Genomic DNA, 16,886 nt, shown 5'->3' with positions numbered 1-16,886 from the left:
AAAAAACTCAAACAAAAAGAGGAAAAATATAAAAATGCAGAAAAATTTAAATGACATAGTATATACACAATTAGAACATCAGAAGATCAAAAAATAGAGCAGAGTAAAAACTTGAAGAAATAATGGCTATCGCAAACCGTAAAACTCTCAGAAAACAAAATGAGATAAAAGAAAATCTGTACAATTATATATATTTTTATTCATACTAATGAAAAGCAAAGACAAACCAATTTATTGAAACATGTTGACTAATACCAGAGAGTAACATTTTCCTCTTATACTTAAAAACCAAATGTCTTCTTAAAACATATGTCCATGTCTTTTCTTTTGATAACAACAAGATGGCCTAATTTCAAAAAAGGAACCTTGCATGTGTGATTAAGTTAAGATGAAATCATAATGGATGAGTATGGCTGGAAAAGAATGAATATTGTTATAAAAAGAAGGGCATTTGGGTACAGACAAAAAAAAACAGATATTCACTGATGCACGTGCAGAAATTTCAGAGTTCTAGTATAAGCCTCATGCTCAGAAGGAACCATTCCTGAACTGATTTAAAATTTGTGCTCTCTTCAACAATGAGAAAAAATGTCACTGTTTTAGAAGCCACATTAGTTATAGTAATTTACTGTGACAGCTCTAGGAATCTAATGCATTTCAAAGGTGAAGAACAGGAGATACAGGCTTCTTCTTGTCAGAGCCAGAAAGGAAAGAAGAAAGCAAAGCATTTCAAATGTTGGTACATGAAAACAATCAAACTTGGATCTACAACTTATGAAATTCTAATTCAAAAGTAGATGACTACAGATTTTCTCAGACAAAAATTAGAAGAAATGATCTCTAACATATGTACTCTGCAAGAGAGCTTAATTTTTATCAATTAAACAAAAGATAATGAAATAGAAACACCAGTCTCTATAGAGTGTGTACAGAGCAAATTAATATGAAGTGAGTTTGTGAATTTTCTTATCTTTAATTAATCTAAAAGTGGCTGTTACTTTAAATTAGTGATTGAAATGATATTGCTACTAGAAAAAGGAAATGAGATTAAGCAAAGACAGAAAGGAAGCATGGGAGAGATTTCAACATATAAGTTTAATTGCATATAAGAAATGTGAAGTCATTGCTATGTCTCCTGTGGGTTTTGTTTGTGTGGATTTGGACTGGTTTCTTGTTTTGTCTTATTTGAGCCTGCAGCTCATGTATCCTTAAATTTCACTATACGGCTTAGTCTTCCTTTGAACTTGTGATTATCTGGCATGTAACTCCCGAGTGCTAGGACTACATGTATATATCTTCACACCTATCCATTTAAACATTTTTATTAGAAAAATACTTAAGATTCTAACATAGAAAATATAGTTGAAAATATACAAATCCCTCAAACAAAACCATTGCATATGAAGGACAAAAAGAGGTTAAGGCCAAAGGAACAAATATGATTAATACAATATATATTAAAAGTCATCAAATATTAACCCAATTATGTCAATTAATCTGAATTATTAATATGAATCATTTAAATATAGCAAATAAATATCAGAATGTTATAATAAATTGTGTTTAAATTAACCAACTATATTTTAATAATACATTTTAATCAGCAGTAAAATAAGATAAATAATAATTTTTAAAATATGAATATGCTTTAAAAATTAATCAAATAAATGTCTTAACATTAGAAAACATTATTAGTTTATAAACCTCTTAAAACTGATCTACAAATTAAAGGATGCACAAAACAAACAGTATAAGAAATAAAAGAGTTGTTAGTATCTATTTACTTCAAAAAGATGGCAAAGGTTTATTATGAACAATTCTATGCCTAGAAATTTGATAAATCAAGAAACTAATTCCTTTGAAGATGCAAACCATAAGAAAACAAGAAGTAGCTTGTGTGTAAAGGTCCATTTCTACTGAATAAATTGAATCAATTATTTATAGTTTTAAAAATAAGAATTTACAAAGAAAATGTATAGCAGTGAGAATTTTGAGCATCATAATAATCTGTTCATGTTGGTCTTTTTCTTGGTACTTTTCTACTGCTGTGATAAAGCACCATGACCAAGAAGTTAGAGAAAGAAAACTTTTATTTGGGACTTGAATGTTTCAGAAGGTTAGTGTCCAAAGACCATCATGGTATGAACCATGGCATCAGGTGGGCAGGTATGATTCTGGAGCACTAGTGAAAGCTCATATCTTAATTCATAAGCCAGAGGCAGAGAGAGTTAGCTGGCATAGGTGTGAGTCTTTTGAAACCTAAAATTTTGACACTGTGACCCACCTTTCCAACAAAGCCACACCTCCTAATCCTTTCCAAAGAATACCACCAACTGGAGACCTAATAATCAAGTGTATGAGCCTATGGGAGCCATTCTCATTAAAACTACTACAGTCTTCATTTGCTAATAAAAGTTATGAATTCTTTCCTATGTAGTCATGGATTACAGATCCCATTGTAAGTGTAACATCACCGGGGAGGTGGAGAAAATGATAAAGGAACATTAATCATAGTAGCTTGGATCTAGTATTTCCCCTAATGGCCCATGCTAATAACTTGCTTTCCACATTGATATAAATGAGAGGTGATGGAATCTTTAAGAGACAGAGTCTGGTTCTAAGACTTAAATTGCTGAAAGTGTGTCCTTGAAGGGGATAGTATGACTACAGACTCTTCTCTTCATGCCCTAGCTACCATGAGGTGAACCTTCCTCATCATCATGTACCAACTTAACCTAATCAACAAGCATTTAGGGTCAACTAAAATTGTGGAAAACCGAGTTTCCTGTTTAAATTAATGAACTCAGATATCTTTAAAGCATAGTAGCACAAAACTAACAAATACATAACTAATACACCAATCTAGGGCTTATTAAATATTAGTGCTATTTCTTTTCATTGAAACAAAATTACACTTTTACAAAGCACTATTTCAGTTTGCCTATAACAAGTACTTATAAAATAAAAAATAAGGAAGAAGGGGTTGATTTAGATGCAAACATTTCTTTGCAGAATTTTTTTTCTAGATTCAAAGTACTTTCTTGTTTCATCTTGATGTTTTTGTTTTGTTTTGGATTTTAGATTTGTTTTAATCAGAATTTTATTAGGTAGAGTGAGAATACATTGTGATGTAGCCACTATCAATGCCATTCTGTCTGTTAGGTAGATGTCTGTATAGATATGTACATTTACATCTGTATTTGGTACATCTGGAACAATGATGGCATAGCAAGCAAATATAGTCATTAAAACATTCCGAAAAGCAGGTTAGGGTGATTAAATTTCATTGTAAATATTTTTACAGTGATAATGAAATTATGTAAAACAACTATGAAATATAGGAAATCTTAAGAGACCAATTTGGACAGTTTTGAAAAATCATTTTCCTTAGGAATTTTTATTGTTGCTCCTCCAATGAAATGAGGTAAACATGTGTTACGATAAATCTTTCCACCAAAAGCTGCCGAGCCCCACTGCCAGGGTCTGCTTTATGCCAGCTGCCTGCCTGAGTTAGGGCCCAAATTAATCCATAGAGAGACTTGTATTAGGTAGAATGCTGCTTGGCCAATGACTAGGATCTTATCAGACGCCTTATTGGCATCCCTCCTTGCCGGTGGCTAGGAAAAGGGGAAAAGGGGGGACATTTCCTGTTTCTCCTTTCTAAGTCACTTCCTGCCTGGAACACCACTTCTCTACTACATTTCCCAGAATCCTCTTTGACTCCTAGTCCTTCCTAACTTGCTGTTTATTGGCCAAACAATATTTTATTCAATAATCAATAAGATAAACATACATAGTACATTCTTCATCATCTCCTCTGTCTAAATAAAAAGAAAGATAACTTATCTTTTATAATAACTGAAGAAAACTATAACCATAACTATCTGTCTTTAACTCTACCAAAGACCACAGAAGGATAATATATAAATTCTAGAATTGACAGAGACATCTGGCTACCTGGACAGTCAACCAAATTTCCTCTGTAACTTTGGGGCATCCATCTTTAGCCTATAGGCCACAGTGTGGCTGGCACACTTCTCCATTTCATCAGGAACACTTTAGTACTGTCTTGTTTTGTAAGTTCAGCAGTCTCTTTCTTGTGGGTCCTGTATGTCCAGCTTATATTGTAACAAACAGTCCAGGCAAGAGCAGTTTCTTACCCAAATGGCTAATCTTGCCATGTTGAAAGCAAACTCCAGAATGAGTTTCTTTGATGCCATCCCACTTCTGACACCATTCTGTTATGATAAATCTTTCTGCCAAAAGCCGCCAAGCCCCACCGCCATGTGTGGACTTTACGCCAGCCACCCACCTGAGTTACGGCCCAAATTAATACACAGAGAGACTTGTATTAGGTACAATGCTTCTTGGCCAATGACTAGGATTCTCATCTGTTAGCTCAGTCTTAATTATCATAAATCTATATATTTTATAAGACTTATCTTATCAGATGTCTTATTGGTGTCCCTCCTTGCTGGTGGCTCACATCCTGCCGCTGGAAGAGGAAGGGGAAAAAGGGGGACATTTCCTGTTTCTTCTTGCTATGTCACTTCCTACCTGGAACACCACTTCTCTACTACATTTCCCAGAATCCTCTTTGACTCCCAGTCATGCCTAACTTGCTGTTTCATTGGCCAAACAGTATTTTATTCAATAATCAATAAGATAAACATACACAGTACATTCCCCATCAAGCATGGGCCTGTTTCTGGCCTGACTTCCAGTGCCCTGCTCAGAGCTGCCCAAGACCTGTGGACTGTACCCTGGGGATCCCACCCAGAAAATGATCCCAATTTGGACAGTTTTGAAAAATCATTTTCCTTAGGAATTTTTATTGTTGCTCCTCCAATGAAATGAGGTAAACATGTGTTACGATAAATCTTTCCACCAAAAGCTGCCGAGCCCCACTGCCAGGGTCTGCTTTATGCCAGCTGCCTGCCTGAGTTAGGGCCCAAATTAATCCATAGAGAGACTTGTATAGATATGTACATTTACATCTGTATTTGGTACATCTGGAACAATGATGGCATAGCAAGCAAATATAGTCATTAAAACATTCCGAAAAGCACCATTTACTCCACCCACAAGACTAGGTAACCATGAGCATGTTTCCAGCCTGCTTTCCAATACCCTACTTGGAGTCACCTGAGGCCTGGGGAATTGTGCACTAGGGATCCCATGCCAGTGGTCCAGTCCACCCAGAGACTCCCAAGACACCAGTACTAGTCCCACCTCAACCCACAGCAAGAGGACAGCCATCAGAGTATTGGACCTGCTTGCACCCACTGGAAGAGAGCCTTGGACTTGTACCCACCAAGAGAGGAAGAGACTACTCCTACACCCACTGTAAGAAGGGATGGGAAGACAATATAAAAACACATTCAACAAATTAAAACCAATATGACACCACAAGAGTATAGGGACTCAACAAAAGCATTACCTGAACATCCCAAAAGGATGAAGAAGAGTATGACCTTAAAAACAACTTCATGAAAATGATAGAAGCCCTTAAAGAAGATATGAGAAAATCACTTTATGATTTTCTTCCATACTTATGGAAGAAAAAACAAATCAAAAATCAAAAAAAATTCTTAAATAAAACAAGGAAAGCCAAGAAAAAATAAAAGATGTAGAAAACAATTCACACAGTTCAAGACATGAAAACTGAAATAGAGACAATAAAGAAAACAAAAACTGAGGGAAGGCTGGAAGTAGAAAAGCTGGGTAAATGATGAGAAATTACAGATGCAAGCATCACCAACAGAACACAGGAGATGAGGAGAATATATCAGGCTTTGAAGATACAATAGGAGAAATAGATTCATCCACCAAAGAAAATCTTAAGTTCAACAAATCCCTAACACAAATTATCCAGAAACTATGGGACACAGTGAAAAGACCAAACCTAAGAATAATAGGTATTGCAGAAGGTGGAGAAACCCACCTCAAAGTTCAGGAAACATATTCAACAGAATCATAGAAGAAAACTTTCCCAACCTAAAGAATGACATGATAATAAATATTCAAGGAGCTTATAGAACACCAAATAGAGAGGACCACAGAAAAAGTCCCCTCACCACATAACAATCAAAACCCCAAACATACAGAATAAAGAATGAATATTAAGAGCAGCTAAAGAAAATTTCAAGTAACTTATGAAAGCAAAACTATCAAAATGACTCCTGACTTCTCCATGGAAACGCTGAAAGCAAGAAGATCCTGGATAGATACCCTACTAATACTAAGAGACAACAGATGCCAGCCCAGACTCCATTACTATAGATGGGGAAAACACGATATTCCATGACAAAACCAGATTCAAACAATACATATCTAGTAGTCCAGCCCTACAGAAAATTCTGGAACCAAAACTCCAACCCTGGGAAGTTAACCACAACCAGAAAAACATAAATAATAGATATTCCCTCTTTAACAACAGCCAATAGAAAAAAGGGACAGAAATCCACACACAATTTCACCACCACCCACAAATCCAAAACAAACAAGAATGAACAATCAATGGTCATTAATATGTCTCAATATTAATGGTCTTAACTCCCCTATAAAAAGACACAGGCTAACAGAATGGATAGGAAGGCAGAATAAAACCTTCTGTTGCTTACAAGAAACACACCTCCACTTCAAAGACAGACAGTACCTCAGAGTTAAATGTTGGGAAAAGAGTTTCCAATCAAATGAACCCAAGAAACAAGTAGGGGTAGCAATCCTAATATCTAACAAATTAGACTTTATACTAAAATCAAACAAGAGATGAAGGAGGACATTTTATGTTCATCACAGGAGAAGTCCATCAAGATGAATTCTCAATTCTGAACATCCATGCCCCAAATACAAAGGCACCCACATTCTTAAAAGAAACATTACTAAAACTCAAATCACAAAAACCCTCATACACTTCAACACCCCACTCTCACCATTAGACAGGACCACCAGACAGAAACTTAGCAAAGAAACAAAGGAACTAATAGAAGTTATGACCCAATCAGGTTTAACAGACATCTATAGAACAATACATCCAAACACAAAAGAATATACCAGTGGCACATGGAACCTTCTCTAAAATCAACCACATTCACTGCAAAATAGAAAACCACAGCAGGTACAATAACACAAATTGCAGAAAACCTACAAACTCATGGAAATTGAACAATGCACAATTGCACCATTCCTGGGTCAAGGAAGAGATAAAGAAATTAAACACTGCCTAGAATTCAATGAGCATAAGGACACAAACTTATAGGAAACTTTGAGAGCAGTGCTAAGAGGAAATTTCATAGAAGTAAGTGCCCACACAAAGAAACTGGAGAATAGTCATACTAGAGAATTAACAGTACAACTGAAAGCTCTAGAGAAAAAAAGAAGTAAACTCACCCAGAGGAATAGACACCAGGAAATAATCAAATTATGTGCTGCAAACAATAAAGTAGAAACTAGGAAAACAATACAAAGAATTAAAGTAACAGAGTTGGTTCTTTGAGAAAACTCAACAAACTAGACAAACCTCTATCCAAAGTTTCTAAAAGGCAGAGAGTGAACATGCAAATTAATAAAATCAGAAATGAAAAGGGGGACATAGCAACAGACACTGAGGAAATTTAGAGAATCATCAGGTCATACTTTGAAAACCTGTGTGCCTCAAAATTAAAAAAATCTAAAAGAAATGAACAATTTTCTGGACAGATTTCACTTACCAAAATTAAATCAAGAACAGATAAACAATTTAAATAGACCCATAAACCCTAATGAAATAGAAGCAATCATCAAAAGTCTCCCAACCAAAAAAAGCCCAGGGCTAGATGCCTTCATTGCAGAATTCAACCAGAGATTCAAAGAATATCTAATACCATTCTCCTCAAAGTATTCCCCAAATAGAAGCAGAAGGGTCATTGTCAAGTTCTTTTTATGAGGTTTCAATAACCTTGGTATGCAAGCCACACAAAGACACAATTAAGAAAGAGAACTACAGACCAATATTCCATATGAACTTTGATGCAAAAATTATTCAACGAAATACTGGCTAATTGAATCCAAACAAACATCAGAAAAATCATCGACCATGATCAGGTAGGCTTCATCCCAGGGATGGTTCAACATACTTTCTAATCCACCATATATACAAACTGAGAAAAAAATTCTGGCCATTTTCTTCTGCTCTTTCTCTTCCTCCTGCTTGTGAACTTCCTCACCATGTGAGCCCAGGGAGACAGGATGCTTCCTGCTGGCATCCTCTAAAATAAGTCTTAGGAGTATGGTTGATAATTAAGACTGAGCTAGCAAATGAGAAATCCTAGTCATTGTCCAAGCAGCATGTGTACCTAATATAAGTCTCTGTATGTTACTTGGGACCTTAACATGGCAGCGGGCAGAACTTGGGCAGCCTGGCCAAAAGCGCCCACGTTGCAGGAAGAATCAGGCAGCTTGGAGGAAAGACTTATTGTTATAAGAACTAAATAGAGAATTCTCAATAGAAGAATCTAAAATGCCTTAAAGACACATAAGAAAGTGCTCACCACCATTAGCCATCAGGGAAATGCAAATAAAATCAACTCTGAGATACCATCTTACTCCTGTCAGAATGGCTAAAATCAATTGGTATGAGAGTAAACTTATACAGCCATTTTGGAAATCAGTATGGCGATTACTCAGGAAAACGAGAATCCGTCTACCACAAGATCCAGCAATTCTACTCTTAGTCATATACCCAAATGAAGCACATTCATACAACAAGGACATCTGTTCAACCATGTACATAGCAGCATTATTTGGAATACCCAGAACCTGGAAGCAACCTAGATGCCCCCAACTGAAGAATGGATAGAGAAAAGGTGGTACACAATGTTGTACTACTCAGCTGAAAACAAAAACAACAGAATATTGAAATTCATAGGCAAATGGATAGCACTAGAAGAAACCATCTTAAGTGAAGTAACCCAATCACAAAAAAATACAATCATGGTATGTACTCATTCATATATGGATTTTAGACATAAAACAAAGGATTGCCAGCATATAATCAACACTGCCAGAGAAGCTAGGAAACAAGGAACCTAAGAGAGATATACATAGTCCCCTAGAAGAAGGGGGAAAGGTTCAAGATCTCCTTGGATAATTTCAAGCATGGGGGAGAGCAGAGGGAGTTAGGAGGAAGAGAAGTGAAGTGGGGGAGGGGAGAGGAGGACATGAGAGAGTAAGATGATTGATTCATGGAAGAATAAAAGAGAGCAGGAACAGAGATTCCATGATAGAGAGAACCATTATAGGTTTAAAAAATTTGGCAGTAGAGAAATGTCCAGAGATATACAAGGTTGACCCCAACTAACAATCTAAGCCACACTCAAGTGGCTACCTTAAATGACCTTCTCAGATAATGAGATTGATGACAACCTTATATGCCATTCTAGATTCTTCAACCAGTAGCTTATAGAAGCAGAGGCAGACACCCATAGCTAAACACTAAGATGAATTCTGGGATCCAGTTGCAGAGTGATGAGCAAAACAGTCAAGACTAGGCTGGAGAAACCCACAGAAACAGCTGACTTGAACAAGAGGGAAGCTTGTGGACCCCAGACTAAGTGCTGGGAAACCAGAATAGGACTGTTCCAGACCCCTTGAAAAAGGATGTCAGTTTGGAGGTCTGGTTAATCTATGGGGTCTCTGGTAGTGGATCAGTGTTTATCCCTATTATACAAATGGATTTTGAGAGCCTACTCCACATAGAGGCATGGTCTCTCAGCCTAGAAATGCAGGGGAGAATCTAGGCCCTGCTCTAAATGATATGACAGACTTTGAAGATGCCCCATTTAAGGCCTCACCCTCCCTGAAGAGTAGAAAGGGGATGGGACAGTGTGTTGTGAGTGGCAGGGGAGGAGGGGAGGAAGAGTGAACTGGGATTGATATGTAAAATAAGATTTTTTTCTAATTTAAATAAAAAATCTAGGACAAAAGGAAAAAAAGATTATAAAGTAATATTTCATACAGAAAAAATGGATTTATTTGTATTTTATTGAGTCATGAGAACAGTTTGTTGTTTTGTATGTAGAATGATGACACAATATAATTATGAAACACTAGAACTTGGTTATCTTTGAAATTCATATATGGAATTACAAATTACTCAATAGACAAAAAGTTAGGACTTTTTCAGTATGTATTTTGATATCATTTATGAATTTTAATGTATATGTGCATATCACATTTAAAATGTATCCTCCATGTAGGCTTGTGTTTTAAAAACTTATTTACTTAAAAACAGAATTTTTATTGTTTCTATGGTACTTTCATGTAAAATGGTATGAGGCAAATAGTTTTAGAAAAGAGATATTAGGTTTATAAATTACTATTCTTTTACCAAATAAAGCCTAGATAAAAAGCTCATGATGAATTGAACATCCAGAACAATATACACAACATTTTATAATTATTTGAATTTTTAGGCTCCTTTTATTGCTCTTTGTTAACATTTTATTGGACCAATTTATATTACTAATGCAATACTCCTATCTACAAATTAAAGTGTATTTAATTGCTTTCCTTTTCAAAGTTATAAACTTTCAATACATATAAAACTGATTTATCATCATAGGAGGATTAAAGGGACTCTTCAGCACATGGATTGCAGAGAAAGGATGGACTTTTTCTTGAAGGGTTCCAAGGAGAAACCAGAAAAAATACCAAAAATAAAGCACAGCTGTGCAATGGGACTAATTTAAATTATACACTTATCTAAAATACTTAGTGATTAAAAACATTTATAATGTTTAGTAGTAAGCCTGAAGCATGTATGCATACCTTTCATATACACATTTATGTGTGTGTAATTATGCATCTATCAATGGGACATAGAGATATAAATATTAATGTATATATATATATAATGTTTATATCTGTCACAATGTAAAATGTGCTGATTTGAATCTTCCTTAAATTTTTGTTGCAGATCTTTTCCATGTAAGCAGTATTCCAGTCATCTTCAATGTGCTATATGTATCAGGGTCTAGGTAAAATGAAAAGAAGCTACCCTGTAATAGAGAGCCTATGGTTTCCACAAACCCTACAGGTAGGTTAAAAGATGGTTTAATCTTCCATCTAAGGAGTGCTTTGTTCAACTAACATTACTGAGTTTTTATGTATAAACAATTTCCTGAAAGAGTAATATTCAATGACTAGCTAATTATATGAATGTCTCTAATTCACATGGAATTATTTATTAGTCAGTATCAAAGATGGAGATACCATATTGCATGACTTGACCTATCAGAAACTTACAAAGAGGATAATTGGTCTTTATGAGTAAATTGTTCTTTTGTTTAGCTAGTAAATTATTTTAGCTATTTATATTTTACTAATTTGAGTCTTAAGATATTACATATAAAAGAAGTAACACTTTGAATTGTAAGACACAGAAAACCTTGTTATAAAATAGGAAGGTTTATTGCAGAAGTTCTAAGAAAATGTATTGTAACTCTGACTCTGTCATAATATGCTCCATCTATCACCAGAAATACACATTTGTCATCTTTCATGCCAAGATGTTTCTTTGGTGGTGTTTTCAGTTAGTGATAAGAAAACAAACATTGAAGTAAGACAGACTTCACACTTATGAGCTCAACAATGTTGGGCAATGCATTTGGTTCTCCTACTCATATTTTCTTGCCACTCAACAAGAGTAATTCAACCCACAACGGAGGGCTGTTGCCTATATAACATGGATCATCACATATGGTATCTTCCTTGTACTAATACTTTTATTTTCAAAGGTTTCATGTGGCAATATTATCTGTTGAGCACATGCTGCTTATGGAATGAAAACAATAAAAGAATGTGTTAGTATCCTCCACATTGCTTCATCATTTCCACAATTTATAGAGTGATGACGACATAGCTATATCCCTGCATACTTTTGTTCTGAATCTTTCTGTATTTACATTGGGTGGAGACACCAGCAAACAACAAACATTTAGAAAGTTCTACTCCTCTAATGTATTTGAACAATAAACTAATTGCACTCAAGTCTGCAAATGCTTCACAGCTACAGAACTGTAGTTGTAGTGATAATACTATTGCTGAGATTAAGGAAAACAATGAATGATTTCAGTATATTTGTGGCTACAAAACTATAAACCTGAAGGAAAATTGAGGTTCAGCAGATGAAAAGAATGAGTCCAGTAAGTTGAAGGGATTTGTCAAGGTCAGGGAGTTTTTGAAAAGCCCAACAAGTCACAAAATGAGAATTTCACAAGATGCTCTCAAAATGATGCCACCAGGAAGGATTATATGAGCAGTGGGGTAGGATTGTCAAGATCATGATGGAGAAACCCACAGAGACAGCTGATTCAAGGGAGCTCAAGGACTAGACCGACAGCTGGAGTGCCTGCAGTAGCCCTAACAAGGCACTGTGCGTGTGAACTACAGTTCTGTAGCTTGGTCTGTTTGAGGGATCCCTGGAAGTGGAACCAGGATCTATCCCTGCTGTATGAACTGGCTTTTTGGAACCTATTCCCTATGGTGGAATGCCTTGCTCAGCCTTAAAGCATAGGGAAGGGGCTTGGTGCTGCATCAACTTAATGTGCCAGAATTTCTGAGGAGTGGATGGTGGGTACATTGGGTGGGAGGATGGGGAAGAAGGAGGAGGGGTAACTGTGGTTGGTATGTAAAATAAACAAAAATGCCTCCCATAAAATCAGAAATGAAATTAAAATCTCTGGTGTTCCACAATAAAGAGGCAGCCTAAATTTATTATAGTGGTGAACAATGTTCATATGTAACTTGTTTTAAGGTTGGTGAACAAGGTTCACATGCAACACTCTTTTAGGGTCTTCCCATAATTGAGAAGAAAGAAGCCACATTCAGAATATAGTCCACCTTCAATTTCTTACTTGTAAACTTGTCTTGTGGTGCTTTGGATTGATCTTAAGGCCTTGTATAGTTATTCAAGCACCCTGCCATGGACTATACCCCCAGAACATGTACAATTTGTTATCATAGGTGTCTAGGAATTCTCTGTGCTAATTTATGTTCTCAGAGCAAATTGATAGAATAGGATGTGGCTCAGTGTTAGAGCAATGACCCAGCATATACAAGGTCCAATTTTGAGCATTGCTACAAATTAATATATCATATTATTTGGTCTTTCTACAGTGGCTTACAATAACTTTTGTTCAAAGACCATTTGGGGAGCATTGAGATAAAAAAAATAGCAACATAATACTTAATTAAATTTTTTGACTTTTTTATTTGAATTATAAACAAGATTGAATTACATGACAATCCCAGTTTTCTTCTCCCTCCCTTCCTCCCCTACCACCACCCCCAACTAAAACCCTACCTATCACATACCCTTTCTTCTAATCTACACCTGACTCAACCTTTCTTCTCCCTCATGACCTCTGCATTGTTCCTTTTCTTCCCTTCCCATTCTTGTAGGTGCCTCCCAACTCTTCCCATGTTCTCAATTTGCTCAGAAGATGGTGACCCTTTTCCCTTCTCCAGGGGACAAAATTTGTCTCTTTTAGGGTCCTCCTTGTTTACTAGTTCCTTTGGAAGTGTGGATTTTAGGCCTGTAATCCCTTACTCAACATCTAAAATCCACATATGAGTGAGTATATATCATGTTTGTCTTTTTGCGATTGGGTTACCTCACTCAGAATGGTTTTTTCGAGTTCCATCCATTTTCCTGCAAATTTCAAGATTCCATTGTTTTTGTCTGCTGAGTAGTACCACATTTTCTCTATCCATTCTTCAGTTGAGGGGCATCTAGGCTGCTTCCAGTTTCTGGCTATTACAAATAGTGCTGCTATGAACATCGTTGAACAGATGTCTTTTTTGTATGAAGGTGCTTCTTTTAGGTATATGCCTAGGAGTGGAATTGCTGGATCTTATGGTAGACTGATTCCCATTTTCTTGAGGAGTTGCCATACTGATTTCCAAATCAGTGGCTGTACAAGTTGGCACTCCCACCAGTAGTAGAGAAGTGTTCCCTTTCTCCACATCCTTTCCAGCATAAACTGTCAACATAAACCCAGCCACACTGAACCTATTAGAAGATAAAGTGGGAAATACCCTTGAATTAATTGGTACAGGAGATGCTTCCTGAACATAACACCAGTAGCACAGACACTGAGATCAACAATTAATAAATGGGACCTCCAGAAACTGAGAAGCCTTTGTAGAGCAAAGGACACAGTCAGCAAGACAAAACGGCAGCCCACAGACTGGGAAAGGATATTCACCAACCCCACATCTGACAGAGGATGATCTCCAAAATATACAAAGAACTCAAGAAGCTAGTCTCCAAAACACCAAACAATCCAATTAAAAAGTGGGGTACAGAAATAAATAGACAATTCTCAATAGAGCAATCTAAAATGGCTGAAAGACTCAAAAGAAAGTGTTCAACATCCTTAGCCATCAGGGAAATGCAATCTTACTCCTGTCAGAATGGCTAAAATAAAAAACACTAAATTTTTTGAAATATAAAATTTTATTGTTCTAGTAAAATTTACTCTAATGCAGTGGTTTTCAGCCTTCCTAATGTTGTCACACTTTAATACAGTTCCTCATATATGATGACCTCCAGCCATAAAATTATTTTCATGGTTACTTTATAACTGTGATATTTTGTGACTTATGAGTCATACTTTAAATATATTTGGAGATAGAGATTTGCCAGAGGGGCCAGGATTCACAGCTTGAAAATCACCACTCTAATAGCTATTGGGATAATTATTATGGTTGTTTGTTTATTTTATCTTGATTTACTACTTAGAAGGTATTTTATAAAATAAGCATAGGGAACAACTAATAGCAGAAAATTATGCCATACCCTTATATGGGAATTAAGCTTATGTCTTAAACCTCTTTCAGGTGCTGGAAAGATAGCCCATCAAATAAAGACTTTTGTTGCCAAGTCTCACATTATGAGTTTAATCCCTGAAGCTCCTATGATTGAAGAACAGAACAGACCCATCCACGATGTTCTCTACCCTCCATGATTGTCTATGGCACAAACAAATACACACATACACATACATACACACACACAAATAATTAAATAAATAAATAACTCACAAATAGATGAAAAATCATTTAAAAATCTTCCATACAAAAAGTATTACATTTTCCTGAGATTCCTTTTCATGAAGTTAATATTTCTAGAACATTCTCAAATGGTTTTATTGCCAACATAGTTTGATGGAGATGGAACTTAATGATAATTACATATGATATCCTATAACCATTCAGCAACTAACCCTTTGAATAATGTAAATGGTTAGCAGAAGATATAAATATCCCCTAAGGTTCACCAAAAATTCTTATGCCAAATTACCTTAATATCCCAAGTTCCAAAACAAAGCACTAAAGTTTCCAGTTTGGGCTATTGGTTTTCTAGCTCAAATATAATTTATTACAATCTAAGAAGTGCAGAGGAGATTTTCTTTATACATGTGATGAGAGCCTGATAGACTACCTTAGTTATGACTTTAGATAAAATGCATTATGCCCCATTAGGCCTTAGGATGACTTCTGTGTAATGCAGTAATGACATTTTGTCACTTAGTTGATGGCACAAACATGGCTAAGTCCAAATTTCTACAATGCTTTAACTCCATCATGATAAACTGACAAGCAGCATCAAATCATAAAACTCCACATAGTTGAAATTTGACTCTCAAAGAATCACACACACTCACACACACACACACACACACACACACACACACACACACACACACACACACACACGAGTAAGAACAAAAGAAGGGAAGGAATGAACAAAGGAAGAAGGAAGGAAGAGAGGGAGGTAAGGAAACAGACAAAGGCAATTTGTATGTGGGATAAAAACAAACAGCATTGCTAGAAGGTAATGTAATGACAACATAGTTGAACTTAAATATTTAAAATGAATGTGCTACCTTGGCAATGCGCCAGCAAAGGAACCTAATGCAATTATAATAAAATAATACCTCAGGATACATTTTCATACAAAAACCTTCCTGGGCTATTTAATAATGATCCTTCCCATCATGTACCTTTGTAGACACTGACTCAACAGAGAAAAGTTTCTCATTTGTTATGACAGAAGGACATTGGATCAATTAGAACTCTGAAGAGGGAAGCCATATTCAAAAATAAACAGGACAGCAAAAAGTGCTTTCTATAGGCAGCTCTGCCTGACTCTTGTCAGCATCTAATGCTGGGATGCTACATGTCTTGGCTTATGAGCTCACTGTCCCCAATTCTGACTTCTGCCCTATCACTCTCCTTTCTTTTTTGGCCTAGTAGACAGTTTCATTTCTATTAAATTGCCAGGAACTCTAGGTTCCTTTGTAGGATTACCTCTGGTACTCGCTTCTGAGTCTTCCCTAGTAGCTTCTCAAATGTCCCTGTTTCTTCTCCTACAACTCTTTATAACACTCTTGACTTTCACGTTTGTCATACTTCTTTTTACCTCAACTCTCACAGCTTTGGGGTTTTATCCCAACATTTCATTTCTGTTTTCAACATGCAGATTACATTTTTTGCATATTAATACATTGCCAATTAAAAGCACAACAAAAACACCCCAGAAGAGCAAAGATGGGTAGAGAGAGAGGTAAATAGATCCTTGATGTTTATCACATAAAGCAGATCACAACACTGTTAAGTTTAGCAGTTAATGATTATTAGGATTAGAATATGAGGTCACCCTGCCCCACCCCCCACCATGCTCAGTATTGGAGGGTTATTCCCTAATTAGTGACACAATTGAAAGGTAAGAAAATCATCAAGGCTATAACCCAATCTTTTGGTGAGGTTCTAGCTGAATGTGATACCCACAGGTGAACTTCCTAAAGGAAGTATGCCACTAGGAGAATGCCTTTGAACAT

Source organism: Cricetulus griseus, assembly GCF_003668045.3.
Source record: "Cricetulus griseus strain 17A/GY chromosome 1 unlocalized genomic scaffold, alternate assembly CriGri-PICRH-1.0 chr1_1, whole genome shotgun sequence".
In the NCBI taxonomy this organism is placed as follows: domain Eukaryota; kingdom Metazoa; phylum Chordata; class Mammalia; order Rodentia; family Cricetidae; genus Cricetulus; species Cricetulus griseus.
Note: the sequence above shows the minus strand (reverse complement) of the source record.